This window comes from Lissotriton vulgaris, chromosome 5 (assembly GCF_964263255.1).
Source record: "Lissotriton vulgaris chromosome 5, aLisVul1.2, whole genome shotgun sequence".
NCBI classification, from domain to species: domain Eukaryota; kingdom Metazoa; phylum Chordata; class Amphibia; order Caudata; family Salamandridae; genus Lissotriton; species Lissotriton vulgaris.
Window position 1 is genome coordinate 207232267 of NC_141693.1, and position 12212 is coordinate 207244478.

A 12212-nucleotide genomic window follows, 5' to 3' on the forward strand; every position below is an offset into this window, starting at 1 on the left:
CTCACCGCCGTCCCCCGCATCCGAAGAGCCACACCAGGAGGAAGATCCTTCTCCCACCTGGCCGCCAAGACTTGGAACTCCCTGCCGACCCACCTCCGCCTGACCCAAGACCACCTCGCCTTCAGGAAGCAGCTCAAGACCTGGCTGTTCGAGCAGTAGCGGACCCCCCCCCTCCCCAAGCGCCTTGAGACCCTCCGGGTGAGTAGTGCGCTATATAAATGCTATGATTGATTGATTGATTGATAAATATTCGTGAATATGAACATTCTTGGACATGAGGAATTACCTCTTTTTTGTGGTCTGCAGTTTGATTGTTATCATTACCATATGTCGAACCATTATCTCCTTACCGTAATATTATATTCAGACAAACTGGTCTGTACATGACAGTGCTTTCCATTGCCAAATGTCTTAATATTGTATGTCATGATGAAAAGAATAAAAATGATTAAAAGAAAGGTAAGAAAAATATGCCAATCAAGTGTATATAGATTTCGTTAACTTTAAAGGAGGAGCAGAGGCACTTTACCACTGGTTAGCAGGTGTAACACACACAGAGTTATACAGCCAGCAAAAACTGTAAAATCTGAGAGTACACCACTCAAATGATGGTCAATTTCTACACTCATCTTTGTCAACTTTAAGTTTTAGGCAAATAGTTTTCATCCAGGAAGCTACTTCTTTCAAGGAGGAACAAAATTTACTTTGGGTGCTGTCAGGTTTATCTGTAATGGAAAGCATGATCTGAATGTGGATGGTTTTTAATACAATGTCAAAGCTGAACAAACATCTCAAGGATGCCTAAAGGGTTACATAGACAATAAATATTGTCAGACTAAGAGAAGATCTCTGTGGACTAGTACAATTCCTATACAATATCCTATTATTATGCTTCCTTTAACAACTTTTTTTATATCACTTATAGATTTACTTGAATAATACATTTCACGCTGCAAATGCAAAGGTACACTCAATAATAGTCTACTCTGTGGATAGCATAGGTCACAATTTGAACCTCACTTTTTCTTCATTTTTGGGAGACAAAAATGGCTACACCACTGGAAGAATCATCTGATTCTGATAATTTTATTGCTAAAGAATTCATAACCATCAATAGCACTTTTTCCCCCCTCCTGTCCTACAGTCCAGTATGCAGCATTCAATGCTTTGAGTGCAGCCTGTTCAGACCACGCATTATTGCAGGGTGAGCACACGCTAAACACCAGACATACCACTAACTCAGTACACCATAAATAATCGGTGAACTACCGTTACAACAAAACTTTTACAACGCAGTGCCTTTACAACGCGGTATTTACAACGCAAACCATTACAACGCATTGTGCTGGGGGGCGCTCTAGGATAGGGAATAAGTTTAATTTACTATCCAACACCTTCCCTAGTGTCCACGGGGACTGGTGTTGGAATAGTAAATTACACTTTTCACTATCCAGCACCCCAAAGCGTTATGCGCTGTAATGGATTGCGATGTAAAAACCGCGTTGTAAAGGCATGCGTGGTAAAAGCATGCGTCGTAATGTCAAACATCCTAAATAATCACCACAAATTCAGTAGTCAAAAGACATTATCCCCTGTGCTGCCTATCCGGACCAAGCACCATCGCAGGTTACGTATACGCTCAGTCCCAATGGTACTACTAACTCAGTGCACCATCATTCATCACCATATAGCCATATTCAGGCAGAATTTAACTGATTTTTCATTCATTATTTATAAAGTGCAGTACCAAATAAAGTAACATCCCTCAAACCTACACAAAATCGCCACTTTGCCTTACAAAGCCAAAATTCACAAGACAGAAAACATTACTATCAGTATGTCCTACCCAGTTCACACATCATTGCAGGCTCCAAAGACCGTTGTTGTTTCAGGTACCACTTACTCAGTGGAAACCAAACTAGGTATAACACCTATCACACCCTACACAATATCCATTTAGTATACTTCCATCAATTTTTTTTTATATCGCTTAGAGATTTAGTTGAATAATAAAATGCACGCTGCATACATGTTTGATCTTTCACTTCCACTATAATTGCAGATGATGCACTCCACCCTAAGATGTATACTGCGGACAACAGGGTTTACAACTTGAATTCACCTTTGCATCTACACTATAGACAGCAGGAAATTAAACCTTGATTTATTTAATGCAGTATGTATTCAGATTTTGTTTAAAAAAATGAAAAACAAAATTTTCTATAACTGTACTGACTACTAGGTTCCATGTACACTGTGCACAGTAGGGTTCACAACTTTAATTTACCTTTTTATCTACACTACAGACAACATTAAATTCAGCCTCGATTTATTTAAAGCAGAGAAAAAAATAGTGCTGTTGCACTGCTACTATGCGCAAGCACCTTCAATAGTTGCATTCTGTGCACTATGATAACAAAGAATGTAGAAAATTGTGCCAAAATGTACTTCCACCACCGGCAACACAAAGTACCTCTGGGATATCACTTTCACCCACTCACCAGACAAACGTCCCCATTTGAGAAAGTTAGAATGCACTATGTGAAATGAAATAGTTTAATTTGTTATGTGGGGCAATCAGTAGACCTAGTTTGCAGAGCAATTGATAACCATCGATTCTAGTCCCCCCCCCTCTCAAAGTTCATATAGTCCAGTATGCAACAGTGAATGATTTCAGTACAGCCGGCTCAGACCACGCATCATCGCAGGGTGAGCACACGATAAACACCAGACGTACCACTAACTCAGTACACCGTATATAATAGCCACGTGCCCTTGTTAAGCCAAAATTCAATAGTCAAAATACATTTTTACCAGTACGATCTGCCTGTACCAGGCATCATCGCAGGCTCCACACAAACCGCCCCTACCTCAGTAAACCACAACTCATGAACCCTTTATAATAAAATCTTCTGTGTATTATTTCACATACAATCCTCCTACCTTTGTACAGCAGGTCATAAACCATTTATGTATAAATATCTGTATATGATATCATGATTACCATTCTACTTGTTACAAACAACAACGTAATAAAATTTCCAGCATCAAGTTCTACAGTCTACCTGAATGACGACATATGTATATATATTAGCTGCCCTACATGTGCCAAAAACTACAACTTAAACCTTTCACAGCCCTGTATTACTACAGCTACAACACTCCACTGAATGTACAATAAACATTCATAATCGCAGAAAGACGTCATGTCCACCATCTTTTATGTGTGCAACTATGAACAAATATAAAGTCAGTGATACCCCGTATCTTCCATGTTGGCCAAGTAGTGGAACTTTACAGATATAATGACACATTAGCTTTTAAGACCCGGGTGACGTCAGCACTGCAAAACGGACACCTGAATTACTTGATTTCTCATATAACTCACGACGGGACCACGCCCATATCTCCAGAATATTGGTTCAGAGCCTCGCGCAGCACTGGCATATGTCAGGCCAGCCCACTCCACTTACGCTTCCAGGAAAACACAACAACGAAACATTGTCCAGATTTCCATTGTAGTGATTTCTTAGTTTCAGTTCTATTTGTCAGAACGGCACACAAACACTCCCTCATGGCTGCTATATACCCACACCACACGCATCCAGCGCATCCGTCATTACACATGTGACCCTACCAATAAAACAGACGGGGCGCACGTGCTGTACGTCATTTTAGAGTTGCTCCCATTGCAAGCGCTGTGATGTCCCATCCTGGTGGTTCGGAAGCCTCATGTAGGCCCGAACCACTGAACAGGGGGCCCACCACCACGTGCGTGGCCTCTTTGGTTACTGGTACCAGAAGGACTGAGCGATGATGATGATGGGAGCACGAGTATGTCGTTAACAATAGCGATATCAAGACTCGGCACCATATGTGAGACTTCTTAGTGGCAGAGCGGGACTGCATGATTTAGAAGATGTCCTGTCTACAAAAAGGTGAGCAATGAGGCCCAAGTGCGCATCGGGGGGAGTCGATGGGGTACAGCACACTGGATACAAAAAAGTGACTCAGCAACTTAGGCGTAAGCAGTCCTATATAGTGTATCTTATTGCAAGTATATATCTTTTTTTCCAATAGCAGGAACATTTTTATAATCGGTCCAAAATCCGGAATATAAACTATACAAATAGTTGTTTTTAAATGCGAGAGGGAAGGTGTGTGAAAGGGCGATGTTATTCAACTCCACATTAAGATAGTAACAAATACCAATCATAACATCTTTCTTTTACTATCTTTTATATGTAGAGCTTCAGGGTGCATTATGTCCCGGCAAGTGGTGAAAAACACACCAGTGACAGAAAGGTGAGCTGCGAATATTCTTTGCAGTCACTCTCTCACATCTTCTCTCCTTTGATAAAAACATGACACACAATGTTTAGTTCCTTTTCATCTTACAGGTTGTGTTTCACAAATTGGAATCCCCCCTAACACCTCTAAAGCTCAATGTTCGAGAATTCTGTGATGATGCGTGGCCATTGTAACGACTTCTGAGAAGGCTGCTTTGACGCGTAGTGCACCCTCTTTGAATCAGGCCAATGGCACAAGGTGAGCAAAGAAGCTTGTTTCCGAAACAAGGACAAGCCATCTGTGAATGGAGACAGTCGGTAGTGTGTAGCAGCTTCACTGCAGAGGAATGTACAATTACCTCCGGGCACTGAGAATAGATAGGTTACAACAGTTTGAGGGGTAGATGTACGACCTCCATGCTCCACTTTTGTGTCACTTTTAACATGGGAAAAGTGGCACAAGGAGCTTCTAAATCTGCCTCTGACTTCCCAAGAAAAACACTCACCTTCGGACTTTGTGAGTCAATGGGGTGCAACAGTCTAGATACTCAATATCGAGAACTCACCGCTATACAGTGGGAATGCATGGGATATACTACTTTGGAAAAAAAAGCGCACACACACACCCTTACAGTGAACCTGTTGTAATATAGTATCCTGAGTGTACAAATAAATAAACCAGAAATATCCATGCAGTTGTATGTACTATGCTATTACTAACTCTATATACTATCTTTCAGATCGCTAAACTGGAGGGTGCACTATGAACCAGAACGTGCTTGGACACACAACGGAAGCAAAAGGTTAGCCACGAGTATTTTCTCCAGTATTAACTGCTCCATCTATAACTTTCTCTCTCTCACACTTTTAATGTTGTTTTTTCTCTCTTTCTCTCTCACATCGTTTCTCTTTCTTTTTTAAAGTTATGGATACTGCTGTCCATCTGACGTGTAGAACCAAAGCTGAGTTCATGTTGTGAACTCTGTTGGTCACAGTGCTTACACAAGGTAAGCAGAGTGGCCTAGATTTACAATCCCTCCGATTAAATGCATTAGAAGTAAAAGAGCTTATTTACAAGCCCCTTGCGCCACTTTTACGTCACTTTCAACATGGGAAAAGTAACACAAAAGTGACGCAACAGTCTTGTAAATAGGCTCTAAAGAATATTGTCCTGCATAATGACTTGATCTCTCACCTAATTCTGTCTCATCTCTGAATCATTTTAAAGACCTGTTGATCCATAGTGTAAATCTGACGCAGTAGGCACTTCCATACAGACACCTCTTGAACGCCGGCCTATAAGACAAGTGAAATGTATCAGTCACACTGCAGTAAAAATAAGGAAATATTGCCAAGTGTTACCTTAACTTGTAATGTTTTACTTTATTTAGTTACATCGATCTAATTTTAAAGACTAATTTTCATTTTTCTTTTGCAGATTACCTACCGTACCTCTATAGGAGTCTATATCACATTTTGTTTACTATATTAAAGTTATGTTTCTAGATATTTAATATATTGTTATCTTTAAGTTACATTTCCAGTTATTTATTGTTGCTTTAATAAAAGTTAATTTAAAAAAAGTATATACGTCTTGTTTTTTTGAGGGGTGGCAGTTTCCAATAGAAATTATATTTATAATTTGAAGTGTAATTCTGAGGCTAACTCTTTACCATATCTTTACCAGAGTCTATAGCTACGACTAACAGTTCATATGGAAAAGTTTTAAAACTCCAGCACAGTAATTTTTTCTATTAGCAACATAGTGTGGTGAACTTCTAACCTCTATGCTCACATAAGTGTTCCATAAACTGTTACTATGGTAACAGGCAGAAAGCCATTTGGGGGTAGTGTTGAAAGGTACAAGCTGTACAGAAACCGTTATATTTACCCTGAATCCTCTACATTACAGAAAGGAGAGCAAAGTAAAACATAACACTGTGTACCAGATTTACAACACCCTTGCGCCACTTTCGCGTCCCTGGCCCCCCGTGCAAAATTAGAAGTGTGGGGACCTCAACGACCCCCCTCAAGCCCTGGGAACCACCACCCCCGGGTATTTGTGTATTGTGGGCAGCAGACTGCGTGGCCCTCCACCTGGACCCCTCGAGGGCCCTTGAGACTGCCATGCCCTAGGGCCGACTCCTGCAGTGTCCCGGGGTGCCTACCCCCGGGACACTGCTGTTTGGTATGAGAGCGCGGCCTCCTATAGAAAACTTAGTTTGCATTTTGAAAGACACAACAGTGAAATCTGTTCTCACTTTCAAAATCCAAACCAGATTGCTTATATACATACAAGTTAGCATCTCCCCATGCGGAAAAACAATGCCGACTCCTGAAGAACGCGGGGAGCTGGCTGGGATTGTGGGGACATTGTGGCTTACCCCACGGTCCACAACATTTGTTATAAGACCCGGGGAATAATGTCTCCGGGAATATTAGAAATTACTTATAGGGGCTATTTTTTTATGGTAAAATGAAAAGTTGTGTACCCAGCGCAGCGCTCAGTGCGGCCCCCTGGTGTGCACGCGCTGGATGCACGACTCATAATCAGTAGGGTGCGCGACTCCAGCGCCTTTGGTGCACAACTTCTACGCGTTTGGGAGCCGGCAATGCTTTTCCACATGGAGACCTACTTTCATGCAGCGCGCCATGTGGAAAAGCAATCTGATTTACATTTTGAAAGAGAGAAAAGATTTCTTTGCTATGGGAGGGTGGGATGGACACCCCGGGACACTGCAGGAAACGGACCTCCCGCAATACATAAAGCCCCGGGGAGTGGTGCTGCCCGGGGCTTTGGAGACCTAGAAGCCCCTCCCAACCTTTTTTTTTGTATCTGTGACGGGGCGAGTCTGCCTGGCGAGGAACGAAACAGTGACTGGTGGTCCACCACTCCCCTGTTACCCACTTCCTTTGCTTCCCAACAGCCGCCTGACCCCCCTTGTACTGAGGAGCCGGAATCATGCTGGCCGAGCGAGACTGGGTGCGGTGGACCCTTTAACTATGCGGCATGGGACGACTTAGCCCCACCCATCTACTGACAGGGAGGACCTTCAAAAGGGAGACCAGCCCCGGAAGCAGCGGACGGCGTTTCCCAGGCGGAGAAAGGTGAATCAAGATCGGAATACGGAGAGGAGTCGGGAGAAGGAGAACCGAGACGAGAGACGGAGAGTGGAGAGACGGACCCGAAGCCAGGAGGCTACCGGTTTCACGCTTCGCCCCGCCACGCACCCACGGGAGGGGCGTGGCTCCAACAGGTACGGCGCCGAGTGGCGGGTTGGGTGGGATGTAGAGTCCAGCCTCCTGATTGATTGTATAGCCCTTGTAAATATCCCAGCCTTAATCCCCCTTCCGACACGAGCACCTCCCTCACGGCATGTACATACTTCACTACTTCACCGGTTTCCCTCACTCCCGGTCCCGCCGAAGTGTATGGTCTCGTGTTGCTGTCTGACACGGTCTCTTTCTCTCCCTCTTTTAACACGCCTTGGAGTCGGAGAGGTCCAGAGACGAAGCCTGCCCAGAGTCACCCTTGAAGCAAGCTGGATTCATCGCAGAAGATGCCCTTTGACCCCGTAGCATTTGCCAGAGAACGTATAACCAGTCGGCAAAGATGCCGTTATATTAAAATAAAACCTTCATTGAAATCTCTATTGAAAGACTCAGCCTCTCACTTAGCTTCCTCCCCCTTAGCCATCCCGGTGGAAACCGACCCCAGCCTAGTCAACCCCCCTACCCTGGGACACGTGTTGTCAGAAGTGGGATCGGCAACATCTCCCGTCTGTAGTAACAAGATGGACACCCTCATTGAGCACCTCATTAAAGGACAACAAAAGCTCGAGTGGGCTGTGGAACGACAGCTGTCCGCGGCTCAAGCGGACAGGGAACTGTTCAAAACCTCACTAACGGCTCAAATAGAAGGCCTGAAGAATGTGCTGCCTCCCATCCCGCTCTTAGCAGGTGAAGCCCGAGTGCATACCCCCCATCCCACCGGTATTGCATTACAAAAATACATACAGGGGGACGACCCGGATGTGTTCTTACTAAATTTCGAAAGGGCCGCCAGGGCCTTAGGGTGGCCCGAGGACAAGTGGCCGTTCTTTCTCACCCCCCTCCTGACAGGGGAGGCGCAATCCGCCTACCAAGCGGCGGACCCCCTGGGAAACACTCCTTACGGAGTAGTGAAGGAAGTGATATTGGATCACCTGGGCTTGGATCAAGAAGCCTACCGAATAAAATTCAGGAAAGAAAGAAGCCTGCCTGGGGAGAATCCTAAAACCCTATTTTTTCGACTGCAGATGGCCGCAAATAAATGGTTAAAACGGGAGACATGTAGTAAAGAGGAAATCTTCAAAAAAATATACTTGGAACAGTTTATGGACGCCCTGCCGTATGCAACGCAAAGATGGCTACGCCAACACGCAGGGTTGGAGGTAGAACAGGCCATCGAAATGGCTGCTCAGTATGCCAGGGCCAAGCCCAAACTCAGCGCTGGGGAAAACGAGAAGATCAACAAAAATCTCCCACCCCTTAAAGTCGAGAAGAGACTCCGACCAGCAACCGAAGCCCCCAGACCTCGCTCATCAGGAATGATGTCCCCGATGTTCAAAGGGCCCCAATGCTATGACTGTGGGCAGTGGGGCCACATCGCGAGGATGTGCCCCCGCAAGAGACCCCCTGAGGAGCCGATAGAGGTTGGATATCTCCCTAATGCTGTGATGTATTCAGCCGAACTGGGCAGTTCCTTCTACGTGAGTATGAGGATGAATGGTTTTAGAGTGAGGGCACTCCTTGATTCGGGGTGCAAACAGTCCGTGGTACAGGTGCGCTTTGTCCTACCAGAACAGTATATACAGGAGGCCCAGGTATATATATGCTGTGTACACGGAGACGTGAAGCCATTCCCTTTGGCCTCCATTTCCGTAGAAATCCCGGCGAGGGCTCCGTGTACCATAAGGGTAGGAGTGGTAGATACCCTGCCTGAAGATATGATTTTAGGCATAGACAACCCCGAGTTCTTGTCCCTTTTTAGGGAGAAGCTCACAGTGTCCCCCTCCAGGAAGGAGGGACCCTCTCCCGCGTTCCTAACCCCAGAGCCCTGGGAACCAGACAGAAGCTTCCGGTTTGCGCAGGCCGAAGACAGAACACTGTACAACACCTGGGAAAGTGCTCACCACAGTCAAGGAACCTCTTCCCAGACGTACCCCCGATTCCTGACCAAAAACGACCTGCTGTATAGACAGGCCACAGAGAGCAGCAGTTGTCAATTGTTAGTACCGGCCTCCTTCAGGGAACAAGTGCTCTTCTTTGCACACACCCATCTAACGGCCGGCCATGCGGGAAAAGAAAAGACCACCGAGACTTCTTTTGGCCGGGTATTTACCGGCACGTACAGGATTAATGTGCCAAGTGCGATGTATGCCAGAGGAGGAATACTCATTGCGACATCGCTGCGCCGCTGCAATCCATGCCTATCATCTGTGTTCCCTTTGAACGAGTGGGTATGGACCTCATCGGGCCGTTGCTCCGATCCACCAAAGGAAATCTATACGCACTGGTCCTCGTGGATTATGCCACTAGGTTCGTGGAGGCCTTTCCCTTGAGGACTACCACCAAGTCAGCAATTGCAGAGAAGTTCGTGGAGCTGTTCGCCCGCGTCGATTTTCCGAAAGAGGTGCTGACAAATCAGGGCACCCCCTTCACATCCACTCTCATGAGGGAAGTATGTAAATCCCTGGGAATAAAACATCTGAGAACCTCGGTATATCATCCGCAAACCGATGGCCTCGTTGAAAGGTATAACCAATCCCTCAAGTCCACCTTGAAGAAGATGCTATCTTCCGAGGGCACGAACTGGGACCGGCTGCTACCTTTGGCCCTGTATGTTTTAAGAGCCCAGAAACAAAGCAGCCTGGGTTGCTCATCTTTTGAGTTGTTATACGGGCGCCTCCCCGGTCCCTCCTCGAAATGACCAAGGACCTGTGGGAAACCGAGGAGGTCCAAGAACAAAAGAACATGTTGGATTATACCACCCAACTCTGGTCCCGGTTGGGCAAAATTCGGAACTTGGCCCACACCAGCCTGGAACACCACCAGAACAGATACAAAAAGAACTATGACAAAGGCAAGAAGTTGAGAAAAATTGACGTAGGAAAATGGGCACTGATATTTTTGCCCTCATTAAGAAGCAAGTCCAAGAGTGAGTGGCAGGGGCCTTTTTTGAGGTCATCGAAACGATAGGACAGACAATCTATCGCCTACGTCTCTCGTCCAAAAAGACCAAAACCTATCACATAAATCTGTTGAAAGAATGGCTGGGGCCTGTACCCCAGGGAACCCATTGGATTGAATTGTTAAGAAAGCAGGGGACCCCTATCTAACAGCTAGCTAAAAATTGGGAACATAGAACTATTTAGAAAAAAGTTTAGCTAGGTATATATTTCACAATACTATTCATGTTACAGTGAGATAGACAGAAAAACCAATAAAGGTATCACCCTATCAAAAGTCCATAGATATACACAAAATAGTTATCAAAATATAGTTTTTATTTATAAATATTTTCGTTTTATATATATTTACACATTATGACATTGTTACAAATTTATATATCCAAAATAAATGAGACAAAAAAGATGATGGAGGCAGTGCGGCAGGTGTCAAACCAAACTACGTGCGTTTCGGCAAACGAGCCTTCGTCAGATAGCCGTCTATTGCACATGTGAAAATACAGGCTTGCATACAGCAAAATTCCAAAGGGTTCATATAATCTCCTATGCGCAGTTGATGCCGGTTAATTTATTTTGCACATGGATGGCAAGATAGGCAATTATTTTCACAAATTTATGCCATTGTTTTTTTCCCCTTCTCTCTCTTTGGGTTGCAGAAATAGCGCTTTAGGTAGGTAATGATTCAGTAAAGTCTGTTATGAACATATTCCGATAAATGATTGGTAGCTTTACTATTACCACACAATAGTAGAATGATTCATGCAGCAAAATTTTAAACAGCTGCAAGGTCGGGGAGGATAATAATCTCTCTCCTCGTTGAGAAAACGCTTCAGACGGCACCCATGTATGCAGACGATAGAGACCGTGCGCCCTGTTTGCGGCGTTTTTAAACTATTTCCACATGTGCAATAGACGGCTACCTGACGAAGGCACGTTTGCCGAAACGCGCGTAGTTTGGTTTGACACCTGCCGCACTGCCTCCATCATCTTTTTTGTCTCATGTATTTTGGATATATAAATTTGTAACAATGTCATAATGTGTAAATATATATAAAACGAAAATATTTATAAATAAAAACTATATTTTGAAAACCATTTTGTGTATATCTATGGACTTTTGATAGGGTGATACCTTTATTGGTTTTTCTGTCTATCTCACTGTAACATGAATAGTATTGTGAAATATATACCTAGCTAAACTTTTTTCTAAATAAGCTATTGGATTGAATCCACCTCACAATCGGCCGCCTCCACTCTGGATCAACTGGTGATAAACCGGAAGCTAACGATGTCAATGATGACTAGCTTGCACGAGGTCCTGAGGCCGTTTTCAGACTTCTTTTCGGGCCCTGCCCGGGAGAACGGACCGCATTGAACACTGTATCGAAACCCCCCCCAGGGAAAACCGTGAAACAGAGACCCTACCGGATCCCTGCGGCCTGACGGGAGGCCGTGCAGAAAGAAGTACAGGAAATGCTCAAATTGGGAGTGATACGCCCCTCCACGAGTCAATGGTCAACACCCATCGTTATGATACCCAAGCCGGACGGATCCAAACATGTTTGTATGGATTTTAGGGCTTTAAACGCAATCTCTAATTACGACACTTACCCTATTCCGAGGGTGGACGAATTGATTGAAAAAAATCAGTGATGCGCAATAGATCACAACCATTGACCTCATGAAGGGGTAC